Source organism: Bos grunniens, chromosome 14 (assembly GCF_055505025.1).
Source record: "Bos grunniens cultivar Pamir isolate PY7600 chromosome 14, Bosgru_T2T1.0, whole genome shotgun sequence".
NCBI classification, from domain to species: domain Eukaryota; kingdom Metazoa; phylum Chordata; class Mammalia; order Artiodactyla; family Bovidae; genus Bos; species Bos grunniens.
The window spans coordinates 36,223,607-36,235,231 of record NC_141178.1 but is presented as its reverse complement, the minus strand read 5'-3'; the positions used below and the strand labels follow the sequence as shown (position 1 = coordinate 36,235,231).

At 42.5% G+C, this 11,625-nt stretch overlaps 1 long non-coding RNA gene across 4 annotated transcripts in view; it reads left to right on the top strand.

Annotated features, from left to right (window-relative positions):
• Window positions 1–994: 994 nt before the first annotated feature.
• Window positions 995–11,625, top strand: part of LOC147359273 (uncharacterized) — a 54,498-nt gene continuing 43,867 nt past the window's right edge. For 3 of the 4 annotated variants that reach the window (XR_015140676.1, XR_015140670.1, XR_015140671.1), the window contains exon 1: window positions 1,651–1,779. This is a non-coding gene — a long non-coding RNA (uncharacterized LOC147359273). Of the gene's footprint in view, window positions 1,780–11,625 lie in introns of all 4 variants that reach the window. The other variant, XR_015140674.1, reaches the window with a different exon arrangement.

The following is an 11,625-nucleotide window of genomic DNA, read 5'->3' as shown; positions in this document are numbered from 1 at the left end:
TCAAAGCTATGGTTTTTCCAGTAGTCATGTATGGATGTGAGTTGGACTGTAAAGAAAGCTGAGTGCTGAAGAATTGATGCTGTTGAACTGTGGTGTTGGAGAAGACTCTTGAGAGTCCCTTGGACTGCAAGGAGATCCAACCAGTCCATCCTAAAGGAAATCAGTCCTGAATATTCATTGGAAGGACTGATGCTGAAGCATCAATACTTTGGCCACCTGATGCAAAGAACAGACTCATTTGAAAAGACCCCAATGCTGGGAAAGATTTGAGGGCAGGAGGAGAAGGGGACGACAGAGGATGAGATGGTTGGATGGCATCACTGACTCCATGGACATGGGTTTGAGTAAACTCCAGGAGTTGGTGGTGGACAGGGAGACCTGGTGTGCTGTAGTCCATGGGGTCGCAAAGAGTCGGACACGACTGAGCAACTGAACTGATCTGACAGAAGAAAATACAAAAAAAATCATAGTAGCTGAGGTCTTTTTGACACACAGTCTGCCCCTCTGCAGGCTGGAGAGAAGGGATCAGTGTTGAACTGCACAGTATTATTGCTTGGGGTGACCAAGCAGTGGGGTGGGTGGCCGGGCCTCCCTGATGGCTCTAACCTTGTTATGGTTGAAGCAGAAACTGGCTGGGATGACTTTCAAAATCCAGAGAATGGACAAAAAGAGATGCTTTAAAATTACACACTCTCTTGGAAGGGCTCATATTTCTCCACACTAACATTGACTTTGACCCCAAATAATAATTACATGTGGAAGCCAACAGGGTTAGAGCTCTAAAAAGTGTCTCCTCTCCCTCTTCCTCCTCCTTCTGCTTACGCAAAGAAGAGCCTTTGGTTCCGAGCCAAGAGTGGCCATGTAACATTTGGAAGCAGGCACCCATTCCCCTCGTCACAACTCCTACCCACTCCTACCCACGCTTTTGCTTCCTGCCTTGAGATAATATAAGCCCCTCAGGTTTTGTATCATCCAGATATTCTTTTCCTTTTTCTGATAAATTAACTTTATTATATTTTGTACTTAACAGATAAGTGGTGATTGGGGGAAGATTATAAACAATACAATTAGGAGTGCATTTCCAGCAAAAACAAAGCTTTTAGGTTTTCCTTCACTCTTTGTTAGGTATTCCAGGACCTGTAAATTAATGCCAGGGGTTTCCCTAGTGGCTCAGTGGTAAAGAATCCTCCTGCAATGCAGGAGATGCAGGTTACATCTCTGGGTCGGGAGGATCCGCTGGAGAAGGGATATGGCAACTACTCCAGTATTCTTGCCTGGCAAGTCCCATGGACAGAAGATCCTGTCTGGCTACAGTCCACAGGATTGTGGAAGAGTTGGACAGACCTAGCAACTAAATAACCATTAATGCCAACAGTTTTCTACACTTGGGGCTTACCTTCCCCTTCCCCTCATGCGAGCACACCCGAACCTGACGCCGGTTGATGACCTGGGCTCCCAGTTATTCCCCAGCCAGGCCCCATTGCGTTTCGCCCACTTCCCTCTGAGGCCCTGTCAGGCCCTCTTCCCTGGAGCCCAGACACCTGCAGGTAACATCGCTGATGGGAGCTACCTGGGACCTCAGCGGTTGGGGTGGGGAAACGTGAGTGGAGCAGTAACTGACACGAGCCCAGGTGGGCCTGAGGAGGAGGAGCAGTGAGCATGCGCCACCGGACCTGGGGCGGCATGGAGGAGAGCCAGGAGGCGGGGGAGGAGCCTGGAGGAGCGGGAAAGAGCTGAGTTGGCGGTGTGGTCGCTAGCGGTGACCTGGACGCAGAGCAGGTAAGACAGCAGCTCTGGAGGGAAGAAGAAGGCCCCTCCTCTCTCCCCTTGCTCCCCATGACTCAGTGACCCCAAATGAGTTTAGTTCTTTCGGGACTGGCTTGCCTTGCAGAAGGAGTGAGATTCAAGAGCAGTTGAATGTACCCCTCGCGTCCCCCCTCTCCCCCACACCTATCTGCTGATGCCTGATATTACTTTAACAGCAGATAAGACCTTTCACTTCCATACTTACAAGATTGATCATGAGACAAAGAACAAATGTTCCCTGACCCAAATGTATCCATAGTAAAGAATAAGGGACTAAAACGGCCACCCACTCCAGTATTCTTGCCTGGGAAACCCTCATGAACAGAGGAGCCTGGCAGGGTACAGTCCATGAGGTCGTGAAAGAGTAGGACAGGACTGGGACTAACCAACAGTGAGGGACTAAGGTGAGACCCGTCCCGTAGATAGAGGTTAGGAAAAGGGACACCTCCTTTTCCACCTAGATACTCTGATTTGACTCACCAAGGCATCCTGTGGCTGCAAAACTCTCCCAAGTGCTTCTGAGTGTAGCGGAATATGAGAAACAGCTCTGGTATCTCTCTTATCTTGGTTTAGATCTGCGGTTTCTCCTGCTGCTGCTTTCCCCCCACCCTCTAAAAACATACTGTATCCAAACTCTAGGAAAAAATGCTTTCATCAACCCAGCATCTCCACAAACTCCTTGTCATTTGTATTCTTTTTTTTAAATTTTTTCTCAGTTTATTGAGTTGTTTTTGATATATTACATTGGGTAAATTTAAGGTATACATTGTGATGATTTAATACATATATATTGCAGAATGGTTACCACCATAAGATTAATTAATGCATTCATTTCCTCACATAATGAACTTTTTTTGATAAGAACAATTTAAGATTTAGTCTTCTAACAAATTTCTTTTTTTTTTAATTTTATTTTATTCTTAAAAATAATGAAGGTTATGCCTGCCTGTTTATTTAAACCCATTCAGTATTTAACCCCACAAAAGCAGACTCTGGTCTCTATAACCCGTCAAAGCAGGGTTTTTGGTTTTTTTCTGTTTCTCGAACCCAGATGCCAATAACTTAGTGGCTCAGTTGGTAAAGAATCCACCTGCAGTGCCAGAGACCTGCGTTCAGTCCCTGGGTTGGAAATGGAGAAGGAAATGGCAACCCACTCCAGCATTCTTGCCTGGAAAATCTCATGGACAGAGGAGCCTGGTGGGCTATATATAGTCCATGGGGTCACAAGAGTCAGTTACGACGTAGTGACTAAACCACCACCTCCTCAACTTTAATGATGTGGTTGATATGGAGACTGTTTAATCTTTGAATCCCTCTCAGGCCTTGAATTTGTGACCTCAGTTAATACTGCATTTCCTCCCTTACCAACCATGGCTTCCATGTCACTGTTACTCTTTTTTCATCCTCTACCCCATAGCTGTAGAAATTCCTCAAAGTTCCACGCACTTTCCCTTAGCAATCTTGCCCATTTGTAGGAATCAATAATCACTTTTTAAAACCATCTCTGCCTTCTTTACCTGTTGCCCAAGACTCTCAAAAAGTCTAAACCAAGATTCCACCTATGTATTCCACCTGTACATCCCCATCAGGCTCTTCCAAGTCGACATGTCCCAAATGAATCCATTGTTATCCTCTAGCCTTCTGTTTCTTCCCCAGTCTCTCATCTCTTATGGAGTCACCCAGAGTTGAATCCTCAACGTTATCTTGGAGTTACCTTTGTTTTCTTCCATTTCCTGCTAATTAGAGCCCAGTCTCCGTAACTATGCTAATACTTTCACAGAAGTACAATTGACATACATACAATAAGCTGTACCTAAAGTGTCTAATGTGATAAATTTGGCCATATGTATATATCCATGAAACACACAAGATAGTGAACAGAACTATAACAAAAAATGTCTCAGGCTCCCCTTCCCAACTGTCCCCTCCCCAGCCCACGCAGCTATCTGCTTTCTATTACTAAAGGTTACTTGGCACATTTTAGAATGATATTGATCTTTTCCTGTGATTGTTTGCCATTGTGTTCTTTTGTGAAGCATGTGTTTAGTCTTTTGCTAAAATGTTAATTTACTTGTTAGAGAAATATACTGTTATTATTACATTTGAGGGCGCTTTATATATATCCTGGATACAAGTGCTTTGTCAGATTTATGATTTGCAAATATTTCCTTCTAGTCTGTGACTTGCCTTTTCATTCTGATCATTGTGTCTTTTGAAGAGAAGTTCATAGGTTTGATGAAGTCCAATTTTTTTTTTCTTTTATAGATTGTGCTTTTGGTATTGTATCTGAGAAATCGTTGCTTAATCCAGGGTAGCAAAGATTTTCTCCTGTTTTTCCTTCCTGAAGTGGTATGGTTACAGGCCTCACATTTTAGGTCTGCGATCTATATTCAGTCAATTTTTATGTATAGCTTGAGATGTAGATCAAAATTCCTTTTTTCTTTTGCATATGGATAGTATATTATTCTGCACCCACATTTGTGGGAAATTCCAACAAAACTCTTTCTCTGCTTTGTTGAAATCAATTCATCATATATGTGTGGATCTCTCTTTGTTTCTAGACCCTTTATTTCATACCACTGATCAATTTGTCTACAAGGATGTCAATATAACATATCTTGATTATTGTAATTTCATGATAAGTCTTGAGACCAGGAAATGTAAAGTTTGTTCTTCATTTGGAAAGAATTGGCTATTCTAGGGCCACTTAATTTCCATACAAATTGTATGGATTTTGAGTGGAATTTATTGAATCTATAGATCACCTTGGAGAAAACAGATGTATTGTAATACCAAGCCTTCAGCTCCACAAGTATCTCTCTCCATTTATCATGTCTGCTTAAATGAACCACAGCAGCGTTTTGCAGTTTTCAGTATACAGGTATTATTCATCTTTTGTTAGATTAATCTCTAACTATTGTGAGTTTTATCTTGTTGGGTTCTGTGTATTTTTATATTCCCATAAATATTTGTGAGCTTGTTCTGGAATATGGTTAAGTTACTTGGAAATTGGAAACAGTTTGATCCTTTTGAGTCTTGCTATAAAGCTTTGTTAGGCAGAACCAGAGCAGCACTTAGTCCAGGATTAATTTTTCTCCGCTAGTGAAGTAAAACCCTGCTGAGTACCCTGCTTTATGTCTTGTGAATTACAACATTTTCTACTCTTGCTGGTGTGAGCATGAAGTCTTCCTGGCCCTGTCTGAGATCTTATGGACTGTACCCTCTGATCCTCTTGGATGGTTCTTTTCCCAGCCTTGGATAGTTTCCTTATGAATAGGCGCCGATCATTATTCAGCTGAAAATGCAAAAGATGTCTTCTACAGAACCCCAGAGTCCTCTCTTCTCATGTATTTCCTTCCACGAAAACTCGAAGTCCCTGGGAGTTTGACCTCCCTGTACCTACCCCTTTGTCTCCTCAACTCAAGAAGACCATTGGGATCCACCTGAGTTCTTTTTCCTTTCTTGCTGCAAGGCCTGGAACTGCTCTCCAAGCAATAAACTGGGGCCATCATAGGGTTCACCTCATTTGTTTGCCATCTTTCTGAGAACACTGCCCTTTGTTGTCTGATATCCACTGCCTTGAAAAACTTTGTTTCATGTATTTGTCCATTTTCTCAGTTATTTTAAGTAGGAAGACAAATCTAGTTCCACTTCTTCCATCTTAGCTATACAGAGATGTCCTCCATGTCCCATGACTTTATTCTACAGATTCTATTCTGTTCTCTTTCATTCATATTTTCTATTCCACTGACCTCATCGTAACATTGTAAAAACAACAATGAAATAACTTTCATTTATGAACCCTTGCTGTGTGCCAGGGCCTATGTCACACGCTTGATAAGTGTTATATCCAACAACCATGGCTGTGAGTTGCGCTTATTTACCTATGAAGTATTTAAAACATTTAGAACAGTTCAAAGTAATGTAAATATTCTCAACAACTACAATGGACAGTGCTAAATTTTGGCCACATTTGCTTTAGCAGATGTGAAAATTCCCTTTGTATCTTCTTCCCCAGATCAATTTCCAACCTTCCCTTGCTTAAGATAGCTTTATTCTGGAGTTGGCATTCTTCAGGTCCATGGATTTGTACATTCAAGGTGGACTTATCCCCATTTTACTAATGAGGAATCTGGGACATAGGTTAAGTAACATGCACAGAATTGTTCAGTTTATAACTAGTGGGACTAATTTTGGAGGCCAAATCTCTCTGGTCCAAAACTATGTATCAGTACTTCACTACAAGAATACATTCATCTTCCCACGGTCCTATTCAAATCACACCATTTGCCGATTTTAAATGCTATCCCTGAATTAAATAAAAGATTTTAATCTCAACTTTGTAGTCCTGACAAAGCATGACTTCAGTGTACGTAGCCACGCCTGCCGTGTGAAACCTCTTCCAGTCATACCAAACCACATTTTTCCCCAGTATCACAGTGAATTTTCTTGCTGCTGTGTCTTGCCTAAATTTTTTTTTTCTCCTTCTTGAATGTCTGCGTCTCCCCATACCTGTGGATTAAAATCGATAGTGATCTCTCGTAGCTTATCTGACAAAATACATCACTGATTCATTCATTTATTCATGTCAAATATGGATGTCTGTAAAGAGCAGATGAGCGATGGCTATTTGAATCCTTGCTCCTTCCCTCCACTTGGTATTCTGCCGCTCTACTCAAAACCCATTAGCAAAGTATTTTTCATCTCTTCCCCTAGCATTTTGCCATATTTTATAGTAATTCGCGTACATACTCTCCCTCTTCTGTATGGTAATTTTATCTCTGTATTACCATGAATGTCTAACACAGTGCCTTTGGACATGATGGGTGCCAATAAATGTTTCTTAAATTGAATTATACACTCCAAATCTGGATATTCTGGGAAATGTAGGAATTGATAGATACAGTAGTATTTGTTTTTAATTTACTTTAAGCTACTTAAAAATTACTGAATGCAAGCATTTCCTTTTCTTGTACATCCCTAGAGCCCTTTCAAAACATACAGTGCTCTGGCCCACAAGGAGCCTTACTAGCCAGGGTTCCTTCAGCAAACCCCTGAAACACAAAAGGAAATCTCAACTCTGTGCTTCCACCCACAGAAAATGGCATTCATATCTTAAAACAAGTTGGCTGAAAGACCTTTGGGTCCAAGCAAGTGATATTAGGCCAAATGTTCTCACTGAAACAATCTGACATTATCTCATATCGCAAATGTTTAGTTTGGAGTTTTGGTGTAATTGATGGTGTATTATTATTATTGCCACATTAAATGCCACTGCCATGAACAGAGTTGCTATCAGTGAGTCTTTTTATGGTCACTGAGCTGCAGAGCAACCCTGCTTGAGCTGGAATGACAGATACAGTGAATTTTTTCCTCAGCTAATTCCATGCGAATTTAGCCCCATTTTATAGTTCCCCTTGCCCTCTACAAAAACAGGATAGTGACTTTGAGATTACTCATTATATAAGGCAGAAAATAAACCATGTATTAGCACTATATATTATGCAGGGAAGCATGCTTTAAGACACAAAAAGTATTTGGTGCTGGATAGAAATGCGTGGATTTGTTTCTATGCTTGTGACACACAATTTTGCTCAGCTAGGTGGATTAACTAAAGAATGAGAAGGGAGAAAAAAATATCTGAAACCAGAATAAATATTCCAGGCTGCTTCACCCTGTTCAACTCTTTGTGCATGGACATTGCTGATTTGGACATGTACCGTTTCGTTTTCATTATTCATCCTCCCAGAAGCCAGACAGACTAGAAATGTGCTAAGGTGTGTTGTGAAAAAGTAATGAATTCTTGGCCACAAGCACCCTCCCCAGCCCACACTCCATTCACTAGCCATAGCAACACAGCAACTCCCTGAGGCTTTGGTCCAAGGAGGAGCCTAGCATCACCCTCCTTGAAGCACATCCATTTTCAGCTCTGACAGGGTGCATCAGTGGGCATCTTTCTGGTACCAGTGTAATTTAGATCAGTTAGCGCTGGCTGAGTACCTGTGGCATACCAGACTCAGCACTACAGTGGATACAGTGTGATGCCTGGTTATGCAGCTCTCATAACTAAATAGATCTAGAAAGAACTTTAAGATACTGCATTAAGGGGACTATCATTACTTGTGGCCCACCCAACAAGGAAATACGTTGTTCAGCCACCCCATTCGGTAATGAGGTATCTGTCCTGTGTGTTCTGACCATGAGATTCTTTTTTACGTTTGTTTACATATGGCTGTGCTGGGTCGTCCTTGCTGTGTGGGGCTTTTCTCCAGTTATGGCGAGCAGGGGCTACTGCCTGGTTATGGTGGGTGGGCTTCCCATTGCTGTGGCTTCTCTTGCTGGGGAGCGCAGGCCCGAGGGCATGCAGGCTTCAATAGTTGCAGCTCCTGGCTCCAGAGCACAGGCTCAATACGTATGGCACACGGGCTTAGTTGCTCCCCGGCATGTCGGATCTTCCCAGATCAGGGATTGAGCCTGAGTCTTCTGCATTGGCAGGCAGATAGATTCTTTACCACTGGGCCCCCAGAGAAGTCCTGACCATTAGACTCTTATTCTAATTTAGAGCTGAGTCCATTCTAACTTTGGTAAAATGCAACAGCTTTCTACCCAGGACTTAATAAAAATCAGTGAAAAAGATTAATCAGGTTGGACCTACAAGCTAAAGCAGATTTGATGTAATTTACTAAATAGATACTAATAAATATATGCATGTTGATTATACATACATATGCAGTATTAAAGTTTAATAACTAAGCTGTAACTAATATGCAGAGCCAACTAAAATTTAATTAGTGTACGAGCAGTCTTGCTAACAATGTTGCCCAAAGGGACGTCACCATCATGTAGGGTCTAGTTCTTCTCAGCTTCTCTCCAGTTCTTCTACATCTGTCTGCTCAGTTCCTTTGGTGGGTCCAAAACTGGTCACCTGTGAGACCATTTGCTTAGTTTTTTATTCCAAGGCTGACATACTGTTATCAACAATTATGACCTCCTTCTGTCATTGCTCTCAAGGTTCAAGCATTTAGTCTTCACTTAAGACTTCACTATATGTCACTATATTTCAGTGCCACCCAACCTTTTGTTGTTCCCAATTTGCTGTTGCACAAATGTGTGCGGTGCTGAACTGTAGGATGCTCACTATTCTCCAGTGTCCACTCTGCACTACTGTCTGTTCCAGCCACATAGATTCCTTGTCAGTCCTGAAATGTACTGATGTGAGGGGTTCTGTAGAACACCCTAGGTCTTTTAGAAAGCTAAGTGCTTTCTAAAAAAAGTTTCTTCATTGTGTGGGCATTATTGATGCACTTTTTTCTCCCTGGGGTTTCTGTAAGTAATCGATACATGCATGTTTATATGAGGTCTGCACTAGAGTAACATGATGAGCAAAGCACCATGGGAACACAGAAAAGAGACTGTTGAATTCTGAAAGGACAGTGATACTTGATGATGATGGCTAGAAATTTTGGTCTGGCAGAGGAAGGGCATTCCAAACATAGGGACTGCCAGAAACATACAGTAATTCATTGTTGTGAATGGCATGTTTAAAGACTGTGTGGCCCCCAGGTGTGACTAGAGTACAGGTGACTTGAGATGAGATGAAGCGGGAAAGGGAGCAAGGTTTTGGAGGTCCTCGAATGCCATGATAAAGGTGTTGGAATTTGTCCTTTTAAAAAAAATCTATCCTTTGGCTTTTTGTTTAAGCAGGTTTTGATATCGGTTTTTGTTTTTTCAAAGGAAATAGACTGCAATGTAGTAGGTGGACCAAGAGGTGAAGGATAGTGGCAGGTGGAACAAGTAAGGTGACTGTTATCCAAGTGAGAGACAATGAACTTCTCAATGAGGACGATAGCAGGGAGAATGGGGGATTGTGTCATTTCAGATGTAGATTACAGGGAGTTAAACTGTATGAAGGGTTGAAGGAGAAGGAGGATCAACAATGAAATTCGGGTTTCTGAATCGAATGACTGGGTAGACTTCAATATCATTGATTCAGATTAAAAATATAGGAGGTAGTGAATGAATTTCTGTGTTAGAGAGATTTGGAGGATGGGAAACAGTGATGCCACTCTAGCCTATAATCCTTGGTTCATGGTCTTGCCGTTAGTCATCCCTCTTCTAAAGCAATAACAAGGGAGAAGCTCGTTTCTGTGACCAGTGTGAAGAATGAAGCTTAGTTCAGCCAAGGTAAGCGAGAATACACCTGAGCACGAGCCACTCTGGTTATGACCAGCACCTTAGTACCTAGGCTTCCAGAAGCTCCCTGTGTAAATTGACCTTTCCCCTCTCCTCAAGAGGTAGATAGCATTATTGACTCCAGTCCTTTACTGCTTTTGGTATCCACACCCTTGATCATGTATCTTTGCTGTGCCTCCCACAGAAGACACGGTATACTTTCCTCCCTCTTGGCTCTGAGTTAACCCAATGACATGTTAGTAGGTGGGATGCAAGTAAGGGTCTAAAACGTGCTTGGGCAGTGGGGCTTGCTTGCTCTTTTGTACTTCGCCCATCCATCACCATCAGGAGTCCTTTTCCCTGAGTCACTTTTTCCCATTCACCCGTATATGAAGCAGAGCCAGTCCACAGCATGGAGTTTAGCCACCCAGACCCACATGAGGAAATAGTTTCATGTCACTAGGGCTTTTTTGGGATCTTTTTTTGAATGCCGACCATATTTAAAGTCTTTATTGGATTTGTTACAGCATTGCTTCTGTTTTATGTGGGTTTGTTTTGTTCTGTTGGCTGTGAAACATGCAAGATCTCAGCTCCCCCACCAGGAATTGAACCCATGCCCTCTGCTTTGGACTTCCTGGACCACTGAGTTTTGGTGTGTTCTGTTACATGGTGAGGGGCTTCCCTTGTGGCTCAGACAGTAATGAATCTGCCTGCAAGGCAGGAGTCCTGGGTTCAATCCCGGGGTCGAGAAGATCCCCTGGAGAAGGGAATGGCTACCCACTCCAGTATTCTAGCCTGGAGAATCCCATGGACAGAGGAGCCTGGCAGGCTACAGTCCATGGGGTCGCAAAGAGTCAGACACGACTGAGTGACTAACACAGTTTAGGGAGGTTATGCAGTGAGAACTGTTACAGCTAGTGAGTGGAAAACATGGCTCTTGGCGGTGATCCTCTCAGCTTCTCTTCAGCCAGCCTGAGGTTGAAAGAGGCTGGCAGAGCCCCCAGCTTGTACATGCTGGTCTGAACAGCAGCTTGCACAGCGACTGCTGAGGTTAAACAGATCTAGTCATATTAGTGATGGGACCCTTCACGGATTTTCCGCCACCACTTGAAAACCATCCCCTTCTGTTCATGAATGGCATTGTGCTTGTGTTTCTCAGATCACTAGAAACAGAAATTCCTCGCTTAGTGGTGGACTTTTTGCAAACCTTAATTAATCCCAAATCAAAAAATTAATGCTGTTTTGAATCTCAGTTTTTTATTCCATCCTAACTCTTAACTTATTTACGGGGCAGGCTGTTGGGGGAACTTGTTTCCTTTTCTGCAGAAGTAGACTATCTGGTCAGATGCCAACTTCAAATTCTTAAAGACGAGTATTAAGTAGACCTTTGGCCTTGCTTTTTCTGCGTAAACAATCCAAACTCACTTAACCTTTCCTCAGAGGTTCAATTTGCCAATTATGTGACTGTTCTTTGGTCTTTTCTGAACCCTTTTCTACTTTGTTACATCTCTTTGAGGTTGTAAAGACCAAAATTGGACTGGTCTTTACATCGGAACTGGTGCGAAGTGTGACCCCTGTGCTCTTGGGTCTTTGAGAAGGTGCCAGGTCAGATACCACAAGGTTGGATTAGTTTCCATTGCACAGTTA